This window comes from Rhynchophorus ferrugineus, unplaced genomic scaffold (genome assembly GCF_030347505.1).
Source record: "Rhynchophorus ferrugineus isolate W39M unplaced genomic scaffold, kcgeb_rfMv2 rfM18, whole genome shotgun sequence".
NCBI lineage: Eukaryota > Metazoa > Arthropoda > Insecta > Coleoptera > Curculionidae > Rhynchophorus > Rhynchophorus ferrugineus.
This window is the reverse complement of record NW_027472597.1, coordinates 1363048-1380739: the sequence shown is the minus strand read 5'-3', so window position 1 is coordinate 1380739 and position 17692 is coordinate 1363048.

Below are 17692 nucleotides of genomic sequence, written 5' to 3'. Positions count from 1 at the left end.
TTGGAATGTGAATTGGAACGAAATCGCTAATTCGTAAGACCATTTTACAATTTTGACCCCAGTTAGAAACAGACTCTAAGGTGTAAAATTTCGATTGTCCATATCTCGGAAACTATAAGAGATAATGCAATTTGGCAATCGGCAACGTAATTAGCATGCCGAATATTACCTGGAATGTGAATTGGAACGAAATCGCTATTTCATAAGACCATTTTACAATTCTGGCGCAAGTTAGAAGTAGAGCCAATATTGTCAGATGTCGATAGTCCATAACTCGGAAACTAGAAGAGATAATGCAATTTGGCAATCGGCAACGTAATTAGCATGCTGAATATTACTTGGAATGTGAATTGGAGCGAAATCGCTATTTCATAAGACCATTTTACAATTCTGGCGCAAGTTAGAAGTAGAGCCAATATTGTCAGATGTCGATAGTCCATATCTCGGAAACTATAAGAGATAATGCAATTTGGCAATCGGCACTGTAATTAGCATGCCGAATATAACTAGGAATGTGAATTGGAGCGAAATCGCTATTTCATAAGACCATTACAATTCTGGCGCAAGTTAGAAGTAGAGCCAATATTGTCAGATGTCGATAGTCCATAACTCGGAAACTAGAAGAGATAATGCAATTTGGTAATCGACAACGTAATTAGCATGCTGAATATTACTTGGAATGTGAATTGGAACGAAATCGCTAATTCATAAGACCATTTTACAATTCTGGCCCAAGTTAGAAGCAGAGCCAATATTGTCAGATGTCGATAGTCCATATCTCGGAAACTATAAGAGATAATGCAATTTGGCAATCGGCAACGTAATTAGCATGCCGAATATTACTTGAAATGTGAATTGGAACGAAATCGCTAATTCGTAAGACCATTTTACAATTTTGACCCCAGTTAGAAACAGACTCTAAGGTGTAAAATTTCGATTGTCCATATCTCGGAAGCTATAAGAGATAATGCAATTTGGCAATCGGCAACGTAATTAGCATGCCGAATATTACTTGGAATGTGAATTGGAGCGAAATCGCTAATTCACAAGACCATTTTACAATTCTGGCCCAAGTTAGAAGCAGACCCAATATTTTCAGATGTCGATAGTCCATATCTCGAAAACTATAAGAGATAATGCAATTTGGCAATCGGCAACGTAATTAGCATGCCGAATATTACTTAGAATGTGAATTGGAGCGAAATCGCTAATTCATAAGACCATTTTACAATTCTGGCCCAAGTTAGAAGCAGAGTCAATATTTTCAAATGTCGATAGTCCATATCTCGGAAACTATAAGAGATAATGCAATTTGGCAATCGGCAACGTAATTAGCATGCCGAATATTACTTAGAATGTGAATTGGAGCGAAATCGCTTATTCATAAGACCATTTTACAATTCTGGCGCAAGTTAGAAGCAGAGCCAATATTGTCATATGTCGATAGTCCATATCTCGGAAACTATAAGAGATAATGCAATTTGGCAATCGGCAAGGTAATTAGCATGCCGAATATTACTTGGAATGTGAATTGGAACGAAATCGCTAATTCGTAAGACCATTTTACAATTTTGACCCCAGTTAGAAACAGACTCTAAGGTGTAAAATTTCGATTGTCCATATCTCGGAAACTATAAGAGATAATGCAATTTGGCAATCGGCAACGTAATTAGCATGCCGAATATTACTTGGAATGTGAATTGGAACGAAATCGCTAATTCGTAAGACCATTTTACCATTTTGACCCCAGTTAGAAACAGACTCTAAGGTGTAAAATTTCGATTGTCCATATCTCGGAAACTATAAGAGATAATGCAATTTGGCAATCGGCAACGTAATTAGCATGCCGAATATTACCTGGAGTGTGAATTGGAACGAAATCGGTATTTCATAAGACCATTTTACAATTCTGGCGCAAGTTAGAAGTAGAGCCAATATTGTCAGATGTCGATAGTCCATAAGTCGGAAACTAGAAGAGATAATGCAATTTGGCAATCGGCAACGTAATTAGCATGCTGAATATTACTTGGAATGTGAATTGGAGCGAAATCGCTATTTCATAAGACCATTTTACAATTCTGGCGCAAGTTAGAAGTAGAGCCAATATTGTCAGATGTCGATAGTCCATATCTCGGAAACTATAAGAGATAATGCAATTTGGCAATCGGCACTGTAATTAGCATGCCGAATATAACTTGGAATGTGAATTGGAGCGAAATCGCTATTTCATAAGACCATTACAATTCTGGCGCAAGTTAGAAGTAGAGCCAATATTGTCAGATGTCGATAGTCCATAACTCGGAAACTAGAAGAGATAATGCAATTTGGTAATCGGCAACGTAATTAGCATGCTGAATATTACTTGGAATGTGAATTGGAACGAAATCGCTAATTCGTAAGACCATTTTACAATTATGGCCCAAGTAATAAGCAGAGCCAATATTGTTAGATGTCGATAGTCCATATCTCGGAAACTATAAGAGATAATGCAATTTGGCAATCGGCAGCGTAATTAGCATGCCGAATATTACTTGGAATGTGAATTGGAACGAAATCGCTAATTCGTAAGACCATTTTACAATTTTGACCCAAGTTAAAAACAGACTCTAAGGTGTAAAATTTCGATTGTCCATATCTCGGAAACTATAAGAGATAATGCAATTTGGCAATCGGCAACGTAATTAGCATGCCGAATATTACTTGGAATGTGAATTGGAACGAAATCGCTAATTCATAAGACCATTTTACAATTCTGGCCCAAGTTAGAAGCAGAGCCAATATTGTCAGATGTCGATAGTCCATATCTCGGAAACTATAAGAGATAATGCAATTTGGCAATCGGCAACGTAATTAGCATGCCGAATATTACTTGAAATGTGAATTGGAACGAAATCGCTAATTCGTAAGACCATTTTACAATTTTGACCCCAGTTAGAAACAGACTCTAAGGTGTAAAATTTCGATTGTCCATATCTCAGAAACTATATGAGATAATGCAATTTGGCAATCGGCAACGTAATTAGCATGCCGAATATTACTTGGAATGTGAATTGGAGCGAAATCGCTAATTCACAAGACCATTTTACAATTCTGGCCCAAGTTAGAAGCAGACCCAATATTTTCAGATGTCGATAGTCCATATCTCGAAAACTATAAGAGATAATGCAATTTGGCAATCGGCAACGTAATTAGCATGCCGAATATTACTTAGAATGTGAATTGGAGCGAAATCGCTAATTCATAAGACCATTTTACAATTCTGGCCCAAGTTAGAAGCAGAGCCAATATTTTCAAATGTCGATAGTCCATATCTCGGAAACTATAAGAGATAATGCAATTTGGCAATCGGCAACGTAATTAGCATGCCGAATATTACTTGGAATGTGAATTGGAGCGAAATCGCTTATTCATAAGACCATTTTACAATTCTGGCGCAAGTTAGAAGCAGAGCCAATATTGTCATATGTCGATAGTCCATATCTCGGAAACTATAAGAGATAATGCAATTTGGCAATCGGCAACGTAATTAGCATGCCGAATATTACTTGGAATGTGAATTGGAACGAAATCGCTAATTCGTAAGACCATTTTACAATTTTGACCCCAGTTAGAAACAGACTCTAAGGTGTAAAATTTCGATTGTCCATATCTCGGAAACTATAAGAGATAATGCAATTTGGCAATCGGCAACGTAATTAGCATGCCGAATATTACTTGGAATGTGAATTGGAACGAAATCGCTAATTCAAAAGACCATTTTACTATTCTGGCCCAAATTAGAAGCAGAGCCAATATTGTCAGATGTCGATAGTCCATATCTCGGAAACTATAAGAGATAATGCAATTTGACAATCGGCAACGTAATTAGCATGCCGAATATTAGTTGGAATGTGAATTGAAACGAAATCGCTAATTCATAAGACCATTTTACAATTCTGGCCCAAGTTAAAAGCAGAGCCAATATTGTCAGAGGTCGATAGTCCATATCTCGGAAACTATAAGAGATAATGCAATTTGGCAATCGGCAACGTAATTAGCATGCCAAATATTACTTGGAATGTGAATTGGGACGAAATCGCTAATTCGTAAGACCATTTTACAATTCTGGCCCAAGTTAGAAGCAGAGCCAATATTGTCAGATGTCGATAGTCCATATCTCGGAAACTATAAGAGATAATGCAATTTGGCAATCGGCAACGTAATTAGCATGCCGAATATTACTTGGAATGTGAATTGGAACGAAATCGCTAATTCGTAAGACCATTTTACAATTTTGACCCCAGTTAGAAACAGACTCTAAGGTGTAAAATTTCGATTGTCCATATCTCGGAAACTATAAGAGATAATGCAATTTGGCAATCGGCAACGTAATTAGCATGCCGAATATTACCTGGAATGTGAATTGGAACGAAATCGCTAATTCATAAGTCCATTTTACTATTCTGGCCCAAATTAGAAGCAGAGCCAATATTGTCAGATGTCGATAGTCCATATCTCGGAAACTATAAGAGATAATGCAATTTGGCAATCGGCAACGTAATTAGCATGCCGAATGAATATTACTTGGAATGTGAATTGGGACGAAATCGCTAATTCATAAGACCATTTTACAATTCTGGCCCAAGTTAGAAGCAGAGCCAATATTGTCAGATGTCGATAGTCAATTTCTCGGAAACTATAAGAGATAATGCAATTTGGCAATCGGCAACGTAATTAGCATGCCGAATATTACTTGGAATGTGAATTGGAACGAAATCGCTAATTCGTAAGACCATTTTACAATTTTGACCCCAGTTAGAAACAGACTCTAAGGTGTAAAATTTCGATTGTCCATATCTCGGAAACTATAAGAGATAATGCAATTTGGCAATCGGCAACGTAATTAGCATGCCGAATATTACTTGGAATGTGAATTGGATCGAAATCGCTAATTCATAAGGCCATTTTACAATTCTGGCGCAAGTTAGAAGCAGAGCCAATATTGTCAGATGTCGATAGTTCATATCTCGGAAACTATAAGAGATAATGCAATTTGGCAATCGGCAACGTAATTAGCATGCCAAATATTACTTGGAATGTGAATTGGAGCGAAATCGCTAATTCATAAGACCATTTTACAATTTTGACCCCAGTTAGAAACAGACTCTAAGGTGTAAAATTTCGATTGCCCATATCTCGGAAACTATAAGAGATAATGCAATTTGGCAATCGGCAACGTAATTAGCATGCCGAATATTACTTGGAATGTGAATTGGAGCGAAATCGCTAATTCATAAGACCATTTTACAATTCTGGCGCAAGTTAGAAGCAGAGCCAATATTGTCAGATGTCGATAGTTCATATCTCGGAAACTATAAGAGATAATGCAATTTAGCAATCGGCAACGTAATTAGCATGCCAAATATTACTTGGAATGTGAATTGGAGCGAAATCGCTAATTCATAAGACCATTTTACAATTTTGACCCCAGTTAGAAACAGACTCTAAGGTGTAAAATTTCGATTGCCCATATCTCGGAAACTATAAGAGATAATGCAATTTGGCAATCGGCAACGTAATTAGCATGCCGAATATTACTTGGAATGTGAATTGGAGCGAAATCGCTAATTCATAAGACCATTTTACAATTCTGGCGCAAGTTAGAAGCAGAGCCAATATTGTTAGATGTCGATAGTCCATATCTCGGAAACTATAAGAGATAATGCAATTTGGCAATCGGCAGCGTAATTAGCATGCCGAATATTACTTATAATGTGAATTGGAACGAAATCGCTAATTCTTAAGACCATTTTACAATTTTGACTCCAGTTAGAAACAGACTCTAAGGTGTAAAATTTCGATTGTCCATATCTCGAAAACTATAAGAGATAATGCAATTTGGCAATCGGCAACGTAATTAGCATGCCGAATATTACTTGGAATGTGAATTGGAACGAAATCGCTAATTCATAAGACCATTTTACAATTCTGGCCCAAGTTAGAAGCAGAGCCAATATTGTCAGATGTCGATAGTCCATATCTCGGAAACTATAAGAGATAATGCAATTTGGCAATCGGCAACGTAATTAGCATGCCAAATATTACTTGGAATGTGAATTGGAGCGAAATCGCTAATTCATAAGACCATTTTACAATTTTGACCCCAGTTAGAAACAGACTCTAAGGTGTAAAATTTCGATTGCCCATATCTCGGAAACTATAAGAGATAATGCAATTTGGCAATCGGCAACGTAATTAGCATGCCGAATATTACCTGGAATGTGAATTGGAACGAAATCGCTAATTCATAAGACCATTTTACTATTCTGGCCCAAATTAGAAGCAGAGCCAATATTGTCAGATGTCGATAGTCCATATCTCGGAAACTATAAGAGATAATGCAATTTGGCAATCGGCAACGTAATTAGCATGCCGAATGAATATTACTTGGAATGTGAATTGGGACGAAATCGCTAATTCATAAGACCATTTTACAATTCTGGCCCAAGTTAGAAGCAGAGCCAATATTGTCAGATGTCGATAGTCAATATCTCGGAAACTATAAGAGATAATGCAATTTGGCAATCGGCAACGTAATTAGCATGCCGAATATTACTTGGAATGTGAATTGGAACGAAATCGCTAATTCGTAAGACCATTTTACAATTTTGACCCCAGTTAGAAACAGACTCTAAGGTGTAAAATTTCGATTGTCCATATCTCGGAAACTATAAGAGATAATGCAATTTGGCAATCGGCAACGTAATTAGCATGCCGAATATTACTTGGAATGTGAATTGGATCGAAATCGCTAATTCATAAGGCCATTTTACAATTCTGGCGCAAGTTAGAAGCAGAGCCAATATTGTCAGATGTCGATAGTTCATATCTCGGAAACTATAAGAGATAATGCAATTTGGCAATCGGCAACGTAATTAGCATGCCAAATATTACTTGGAATGTGAATTGGAGCGAAATCGCTAATTCATAAGACCATTTTACAATTTTGACCCCAGTTAGAAACAGACTCTAAGGTGTAAAATTTCGATTGCCCATATCTCGGAAACTATAAGAGATAATGCAATTTGGCAATCGGCAGCGTAATTAGCATGCCGAATATTACTTATAATGTGAATTGGAACGAAATCGCTAATTCTTAAGACCATTTTACAATTTTGACTCCAGTTAGAAACAGACTCTAAGGTGTAAAATTTCGATTGTCCATATCTCGAAAACTATAAGAGATAATGCAATTTGGCAATCGGCAACGTAATTAGCATGCCGAATATTACCTGGAATGTGAATTGGAACGAAATCGCTAATTCATAAGACCATTTTACAATTCTGGCCCAAGTTAGAAGCAGAGCCAATATTGTCAGATGTCGATAGTCCATATCTCGGAAACTATAAGAGATAATGCAATTTGGCAATCGGCAACGTAATTAGCATGCCAAATATTACTTGGAATGTGAATTGGAGCGAAATCGCTAATTCATAAGATCATTTTACAATTTTGACCCCAGTTAGAAACAGACTCTAAGGTGTAAAATTTCGATTGTCCATATCTCGAAAACTATAAGAGATAATGCAATTTGGCAATCGGCAACGTAATTAGCATGCCGAATATTACTTGGAATGTGAATTGGAACGAAATCGCTAATTCATAAGACCATTTTACAATTCTGGCCCAAGTTAGAAGCAGAGCCAATATTGTCAGATGTCGATAGTCCATATCTCGGAAACTATAAGAGATATTGCAATTTGGCAATCGGCAACGTAATTAGCATGCCAAATATTACTTGGAATGTGAATTGGAGCGAAATCGCTAATTCATAAGATCATTTTACAATTTTGACCCCAGTTAGAAACAGACTCTAAGGTGTAAAATTTCGATTGCCCATATCTCGGAAACTATAAGAAATAATGCAATTTGGCAACCGGCAACGTAATTAGCATGCCGAATATTACTTGGAATGTGAATTGGAGCGAAATCGCTAATTCATAAGACCATCTTACAATTCTGACCCAAGTTAGAAGCAGAGCCAATATTGTCAGATGTCGATAGTCCATATCTCGGAAACTATAAGAGATAATGCAATTTGGCAATCGGCAACGTAATTAGCATGCCGAATATTACTTGGAATGTGAATTGGAGCGAAATCGCTAATTCATAAGACCATATTACAATTCTGGCGCAAGTTAGAAGCAGAGCCAATATTGTCAGATGTCGATAGTTCATATCTCGGAAACTATAAGAGATAATGCAATTTGGCAATCGGCAACGTAATTAGCATGCCAAATATTACTTGGAATGTGAATTGGAGCGAAATCGCTAATTCATAAGACCATTTTACAATTTTGACCCCAGTTAGAAACAGATTCTAAGGTGTAAAATTTCGATTGCCGATATCTCGGAAACTATAAGAAATAATGCAATTTGGCAACCGGCAACGTAATTAGCATGCCGAATATTACTTGGAATGTGAATTGGAGCGAAATCGCTAATTCATAAGACCATTTTACAATTCTGGCCCAAGTTAGAAGCAGAGCCAATATTGTTAGATGTCGATAGTCCATATCTCGGAAACTATAAGAGATAATGCAATTTGGCAATCGGCAACGTAATTAGCATGCCGAATATTACTTGGAATGTGAATTGGAGCGAAATCGCTAATTCATAAGACCATTTTACAATTCTGGCGCAAGTTAGAAGCAGAGCCAATATTGTCATATGTCGATAGTCCATATCTCGGAAACTATAAGAGATAATGCAATTTCGCAATCGGCAACGTAATTAGCATGCCGAATATTACTTGGAATGTGAATTGGAACGAAATCGCTAATTCGTAAGACCATTTTACAATTTTGACCCCAGTTAGAAACAGATTCTAAGGTGTAAAATTTCGATTGCCCATATCTCGGAAACTATAAGAAATAATGCAATTTGGCAACCGGCAACGTAATTAGCATGCCGAATATTACTTGGAATGTGAATTGGAGCGAAATCGCTAATTCATAAGACCATTTTACAATTCTGGCGCAAGTTAGAAGCAGAGCCAATATTGTCATATGTCGATAGTCCATATCTCGGAAACTATAAGAGATAATGCAATTTGGCAATCGGCAACGTAATTAGCATGCCGAATATTACTTGGAATGTGAATTGGAGCGAAATCGCTAATTCATAAGACCATTTTACAATTCTGGCGCAAGTTAGAAGCAGAGCCAATATTGTCAGATGTCGATAGTCCATATCTCGGAAACTATAAGAGATAATGCAATTTGGCAATCGGCAATGTAATTAGCATGCCGAATATTACTTGGAATGTGAATTGGATCGAAATCGCTAATTCGTAAGACCATTTTACAATTATGGCCCAAGTTAGAAGCAGAGCCAATATTGTTAGATGTCGATAGTCCATATCTCGGAAACTATAAGAGATAATGCAATTTGGCAATCGGCAACGTAATTAGCATGCCGAATATTACTTGGAATGTGAATTGGAACGAAATCGCTAATTCATAAGACCATTTTACAATTCTGGCCCAAGTTAGAAGCAGAGCCAATATTGTCAGATGTCGATAGTCCATATCTCGGAAACTATAAGAGATAATGCAATTTGGCAATCGGCAACGTAATTAGCATGCCGAATATTACTTGGAATGTGAATTGGAACGAAATCGCTAATTCGTAAGACCATTTTACAATTTTGACCCCAGTTAGAAACAGACTCTAAGGTGTAAAATTTCGATTGTCCATATCTCAGAAACTATAAGAGATAATGCAATTTGGCAATCGGCAACCTAATTAGCATGCCGAATATTACTTGGAATGAGAATTGGAGCGAAATCGCTAATTCACAAGACCATTTTACAATTCTGGCCCAAGTTAGAAGCAGACCCAATATTTTCAGATGTCGATAGTCCATATCTCGGAAACTATAAGAGATAATGCAATTTGGCAATCGGCAACGTAATTAGCATGCCGAATATTACTTAGAATGTGAATTGGAGCGAAATCGCTAATTCATAAGACCATTTTACAATTCTGGCCCAAGTTAGAAGCAGAGCCAATATTTTCAGATGTCGATAGTCCATATCTCGGAAACTATAAGAGATAATGCAATTTGGCAATCGGCAACGTAATTATCATGCCGAATATTACTCGGAATGTGAATTGGAACGAAATCGCTAATTCGTAAGACCATTTTACAATTTTGACCCCAGTTAGAAACAGACTCTAAGGTGTAAAATTTCGATTGTCCATATCTCGGAAACTATAAGAGATAATGCAATTTGGCAATCGGCAACGTAATTAGCATGCCGAATATTACTTGGAATGTGAATTGGAACGAAATCGCTAATTCATAAGACCATTTTACAATTCTGGCCCAAGTTAGAAGCAGAGCCAATATTGTCAGATGTCGATAGTCCATATCTCGAAAACTATAAGGGATAATGCAATTTGGCAATCGGCAACGTAATTAGCATGCCGAATATTACTTGGAATGTGAATTGGAGCGAAATCGCTAATTCATAAGACCATTTTACAATTCTGGCGCAAGTTAGAAGCAGAGCCAATATTGTCATATGTCGATAGTCCATACCTGGAAACTATAAGAGATAATGCAATTTGGCAATCGGCAACGTAATTAGCATGCCGAATATTACTTGGAATGTGAATTGGAACGAAATCGCTAATTCGTAAGACCATTTTACAATTTTGACCCCAGTTAGAAACAGACTCTAAGGTGTAAAATTTCGATTGTCCATATCTCGGAAACTATAAGAGATAATGCAATTTGGCAATCGGCAACGTAATTAGCATGCCGAATATTACTTGGAATGTGAATTGGAACGAAATCGCTAATTCGTAAGACCATTTTACAATTTTGACCCCAGTTAGAAACAGACTCTAAGGTGTAAAATTTCGATTGTCCATATCTCGGAAACTATAAGAGATAATGCAATTTGGCAATCGGCAACGTAATTAGCATACCGAATATTACTTGGAATGTGAATTGGGACGAAATCGCTAATTCGTAAGACCATTTTACAATTCTGGCCCAAGTTAGAAGCAGAGCCAATATTGTCAGATGTCGATAGTCCATATCTCGGAAACTATAAGAGATAATGCAATATGGCAATCGGCAACGTAATTAGCATGCCGAATATTACTTGGAATGTGAATTGGAACGAAATCGCTAATTCGTAAGACCATTTTACAATTTTGACCCCAGTTAGAAACAGACTCTAAGGTGTAAAATTTCGATTGTCCATATCTCGGAAACTATAAGAGATAATGCAATTTGGCAATCGGCAACGTAATTAGCATGCCGAATATTACCTGGAATGTGAATTGGAACGAAATCGCTAATTCATAAGACCATTTTACTATTCTGGCCCAAATTAGAAGCAGAGCCAATATTGTCAGATGTCGATAGTCCATATCTCGGAAACTATAAGAGATAATGCAATTTGGCAATCGGCAACGTAATTAGCATGCCGAATATTAGTTGGAATGTGAATTGGAGCGAAATCGCTAATTCATAAGACCATTTTACAATTCTGGCGCAAATTAGAAGCAGAGCCAATATTGTCAGATGTCGATAGTCCATATCTCGGAAACTATAAGAGATAATGCAATTTGGCAATCGGCAACGTAATTAGCATGCCGAATATTACTTGGAATGTGAATTTGAACGAAACCGCTAATTCGTAAGACCATTTTACAATTTTGACCCCAGCTAGAAACAGACTCTAAGGTGTAAAATTTCGAATGTCCATATCTCGGAAACTATAAGAGATAATGCAATTTGGCAATAAGCAGCGTAATTAGCATGCTGAATATTAGTTGGAATGTGAATTGGAGCGAAATCGCTAATTCATAAGACCATTTTACAATTCTGGCGCAAGTTAGAAGCAGAGCCAATATTGTCAGATGTCGATAGTCCATATCTCGGAAACTATAAGAGATAATGCAATTTGGCAATCGACAACGTAATTAGCATGACGAATATTACTTGGAATGTGAATTGGAACGAAATCGCTAATTCATAAGACCATTTTACAATTCTGGCCCAAGTTAGAAGCAGAGCCAATATTGTCAGATATCGATAGTCCATATCTCGGAAACTATAATAGAAAATACAATTTGGCAATCGGCAACGTAATTAGCATGCCGAATATTACTTGGAATGTGAATTGGAGCGAAATCGCTAATTCATAGGACCATTTTACAATTCTGGGCCAAGTTAGAAGCAGAGCCAATATTGTATGATGTCGATAGTCCATATCTCGGAAACTATAAGAGATAATGCAATTTGGCAATCGGCAACGTAATTAGCATGCCGAATATTACTTGGAATGTGAATTGGAACCAAATCGCTAATTCATAAGACCATTTTACTATTCTGGCCCAAATTAGAAGCAGAGCCAATATTGTCAGACATCGATAGTCCATATCTCGGAAACTATAAGAGATAATGCAATTTGGCAACCGGCAATGTAATTAGCATGCCGAATATTACTTGGAATGTGAATTGGATTGAAATCGCTATTTCATAAGACCATTTTACAATTCTGGCGCAAGTTAGAAGTAGAGCCAATATTGTCAGATGTCGATAGTCCATAACTCGGAAACTAGAAGAGATAATGCAATTTGGCAATCGGCAACGTAATTAGCATGCTGAATATTACTTGGAATGTGAATTGGAACGAAATCGCTAATTCGTAAGACCATTTTACAATTATGGCCCAAGTTAGAAGCAGAGCCAATATTGTTAGATGTCGATAGTCCATATCTCGGAAATTATAAGAGATAATGCAATTTGGCAATCGGCAGCGTAATTAGCATGCCGAATATTACTTGAAATGTGAATTGGAACGAAATCGCTAATTCGTAAGACCATTTTACAATTATGGCCCAAGTTAGAAGCAGAGCCAATATTGTTAGATGTCGATAGTCCATATGTCGGAAACTATAAGAGATAATGCAATTTGGCAATCGGCAACGTAATTTGCATGCCGAATATTACTTGGAATGTGAATTTGAACGAAACCGCTAATTCGTAAGACCATTTTACAATTTTGACCCCAGCTAGAAACAGACTCTAAGGTGTAAAATTTCGAATGTCCATATCTCGGAAACTATAATAGAAAATACAATTTGGCAATCGGCAACGTAATTAGCATGCCGAATATTACTTGGAATGTGAATTGGAGCGAAATCGCTAATTCATAGGACCATTTTGCAATTCTGGGCCAAGTTAGAAGCAGAGCCAATATTGTATGATGTCGATAGTCCATATCTCGGAAACTATAAGAGATAATGCAATTTGGCAATCGGCAACGTAATTAGCATGCCGAATATTACTTGGAATGTGAATTGGAAGCAAATCGCTAATTCATAAGACCATTTTACTATTCTGGCCCAAATTAGAAGCAGAGCCAATATTGTCAGATGTCGATAGTCCATATCTCGGAAACTATAATAGAAAATACAATTTGGCAATCGGCAACGTAATTAGCATGCCGAATATTACTTATAATGTGAATTGGAACCAAATCGCTAATTCTTAAGACCATTTTACAATTTTGACTCCAGTTAGAAACAGACTCTAAGGTGTAAAATTTCGATTGTCCATATCTCGAAAACTATAAGAGATAATGCAATTTGGCAATCGGCAACGTAATTAGCATGCCGAATATTACTTGGAATGTGAATTGGAACGAAATCGCTAATTCATAAGACCATTTTACAATTCGGGCCCAAGTTAGAAGCAGAGCCAATATTGTCAGATGTCGATAGTCCATATCTCGGAAACTATAAGAGATAATGCAATTTGGCAATCGGCAACGCAATTAGCATGCCAAATATTACTTGGAATGTGAATTGGAGCGAAATCGCTAATTCATAAGATCATTTTACAATTTTGACCCCAGTTAGAAACAGACTCTAAGGTGTAAAATTTCGTTTGCCCATATCTCGGAAACTATAAGAAATAATGCAATTTGGCAACCGGCAACGTAATTAGCATGCCGAATATTACTTGGAATGTGAATTGGAGCGAAATCGCTAATTCATAAGACCATCTTACAATTCTGACCCAAGTTAGAAGCAGAGCCAATATTGTCAGATGTCGATAGTCCATATCTCGGAAACTATAAGAGATAATGCAATTTGGCAATCGGCAACGTAATTAGCATGCCGAATATTACTTGGAATGTGAATTGGAGCGAAATCGCTAATTCATAAGACCATTTTACAATTCTGGCGCAAGTTAGAAGCAGAGCCAATATTGTCAGATGTCGATAGTTCATATCTCGGAAACTATAAGAGATAATGCAATTTGGCAATCGGCAACGTAATTAGCATGCCAAATATTACTTGGAATGTGAATTGGAGCGAAATCGCTAATTCATAAGACCATTTTACAATTTTGACCCCAGTTAGAAACAGATTCTAAGGTGTAAAATTTCGATTGCCGATATCTCGGAAACTATAAGAAATAATGCAATTTGGCAACCGGCAACGTAATTAGCATGCCGAATATTACTTGGAATGTGAATTGGAGCGAAATCGCTAATTCATAAGACCATTTTACAATTCTGGCCCAAGTTAGAAGCAGAGCCAATATTGTCAGATGTCGATAGTCCATATCTCGGAAACTATAAGGGATAATGCAATTTGGCAATCGGCAACGTAATTAGCATGCCGAATATTACTTGGAATGTGAATTGGAGCGAAATCGCTAATTCATAAGACCATTTTACAATTCTGGCGCAAGTTAGAAGCAGAGCCAATATTGTCATATGTCGATAGTCCATATCTCGGAAACTATAAGAGATAATGCAATTTGGCAATCGGCAACGTAATTAGCATGCCGAATATTACTTGGAATGTGAATTGGAACGAAATCGCTAATTCGTAAGACCATTTTACAATTTTGACTCCAGTTAGAAACAGATTCTAAGGTGTAAAATTTCGATTGCCCATATCTCGGAAACTATAAGAAATAATGCAATTTGGCAACCGGCAACGTAATTAGCATGCCGAATATTACTTGGAATGTGAATTGGAGCGAAATCGCTAATTCATAAGACCATTTTACAATTCTGGCGCAAGTTAGAAGCAGAGCCAATATTGTCATATGTCGATAGTCCATATCTCGGAAACTATAAGAGATAATGCAATTTGGCAATCGGCAACGTAATTAGCATGCCGAATATTACTTGGAATGTGAATTGGAGCGAAATCGCTAATTCATAAGACCATTTTACAATTCTGGCGCAAGTTAGAAGCAGAGCCAATATTGTCAGATGTCGATAGTCCATATCTCGGAAACCATAAGAGATAATGCAATTTGGCAATCGGCAATGTAATTAGCATGCCGAATATTACTTGGAATGTGAATTGGATCGAAATCGCTATTTCATAAGACCATTTTACAATTCTGGCGCAAGTTAGAAGTAGAGCCAATATTGTCAGATGTCGATAGTCCATAACTCGGAAACTAGAAGAGATAATGCAATTTGGCAATCGGCAATGTAATTAGCATGCCGAATATTACTTGGAATGTGAATTGAATCGAAATCGCTATTTCATAAGACCATTTTACAATTCTGGCGCAAGTTAGAAGTAGAGCCAATATTGTCAGATGTCGATAGTCCATAACTCGGAAACTAGAAGAGATAATGCAATTTGGCAATCGGCAACGTAATTAGCATGCTGAATATTACTTGGAATGTGAATTGGAACGAAATCGCTAATTCGTAAGACCATTTTACAATTATGGCCCAAGTTAGAAGCAGAGCCAATATTGTTAGATGTCGATAGTCCATATCTCGGAAACTATAAGAGATAATGCAATTTGGCAATCGGCAGCGTAATTAGCATGCCGAATATTACTTGGAATGTGAATTGGAGCGAAATCGCTAATTCATAAGACCATTTTACAATTCTGGCCCAAGTTAGAAGCAGAGCCAATATTTTCAGATGTCGATAGTCCATATCTCGGAAACTATAAGAGATAATGCAATTTGGCAATCGGCAACGTAATTAGCATGCCGAATATTACTCGGAATGTGAATTGGAACGAAATCGCTAATTCGTAAGACCATTTTACAATTTTGACCCCAGTTAGCAACAGACTCTAAGGTGTAAAATTTCGATTGTCCATATCTCGGAAACTATAAGAGATAATGCAATTTGGCAATCGGCAACGTAATTAGCATGCCGAATATTACTTGGAATGTGAATTGGAACGAAATCGCTAATTCATAAGACCATTTTACAATTCTGGCCCAAGTTAGAAGCAGAGCCAATATTGTCAGATGTCGATAGTCCATATCTCGGAAACTATAAGGGATAATGCAATTTGGCAATCGGCAACGTAATTAGCATGCCGAATATTACTTGGAATGTGAATTGGAGCGAAATCGCTAATTCGTAAGACCATTTTACAATTTTGACCCCAGTTAGAAACAGACTCTAAGGTGTAAAATTTCGATTGTCCATATCTCGGAAACTATAAGAGATAATGCAATTTGGCAATCGGCAACGTAATTAGCATGCCGAATATTACTTGGAATGTGAATTGGAACGAAATCGCTAATTCGTAAGACCATTTTACAATTTTGACCCCAGTTAGAAACAGACTCTAAGGTGTAAAATTTCGATTGTCCATATCTCGGAAACTATAAGAGATAATGCAATTTGGCAATCGGCAACGTAATTAGCATACCGAATATTACTTGGAATGTGAATTGGGACGAAATCGCTAATTCGTAAGACCATTTTACAATTCTGGCCCAAGTTAGAAGCAGAGCCAATATTGTCAGATGTCGATAGTCCATATCTCGGAAACTATAAGAGATAATGCAATATGGCAATCGGCAACGTAATTAGCATGCCGAATATTACTTGGAATGTGAATTGGAACGAAATCGCTAATTCGTAAGACCATTTTACAATTTTGACCCCAGTTAGAAACAGACTCTAAGGTGTAAAATTTCGATTGTCCATATCTCGGAAACTATAAGAGATAATGCAATTTGGCAATCGGCAACGTAATTAGCATGCCGAATATTACCTGGAATGTGAATTGGAACGAAATCGCTAATTCATAAGACCATTTTACTATTCTGGCCCAAATTAGAAGCAGAGCCAATATTGTCAGATGTCGATAGTCCATATCTCGGAAACTATAAGAGATAATGCAATTTGGCAATCGGCAACGTAATTAGCATGCCGAATATTAGTTGGAATGTGAATTGAAACGAAATCGCTAATTCATAAGACCATTTTACAATTCTGGCCCAAGTTAAAAGCAGAGCCAATATTGTCAGATGTCGATAGTCCATATCTCGGAAACTATAAGAGATAATGCAATTTGGCAATCGGCAACGTAATTAGCATGCCGAATATTACTTGGAATGTGAATTGGAGCGAAATCGCTAATTCATAAGACCATTTTACAATTCTGGCGCAAGTTAGAAGCAGAGCCAATATTGTCAGATGTCGATAGTCCATATCTCGGAAACTATAAGAGATAATGCAATTTGGCAATCGGCAACGTAATTAGCATGCCGAATATTACTTGGAATGTGAATTTGAACGAAACCGCTAATTCGTAAGACCATTTTACAATTTTGACCCCAGCTAGAAACAGACTCTAAGGTGTACAATTTCGAATGTCCATATCTCGGAAAC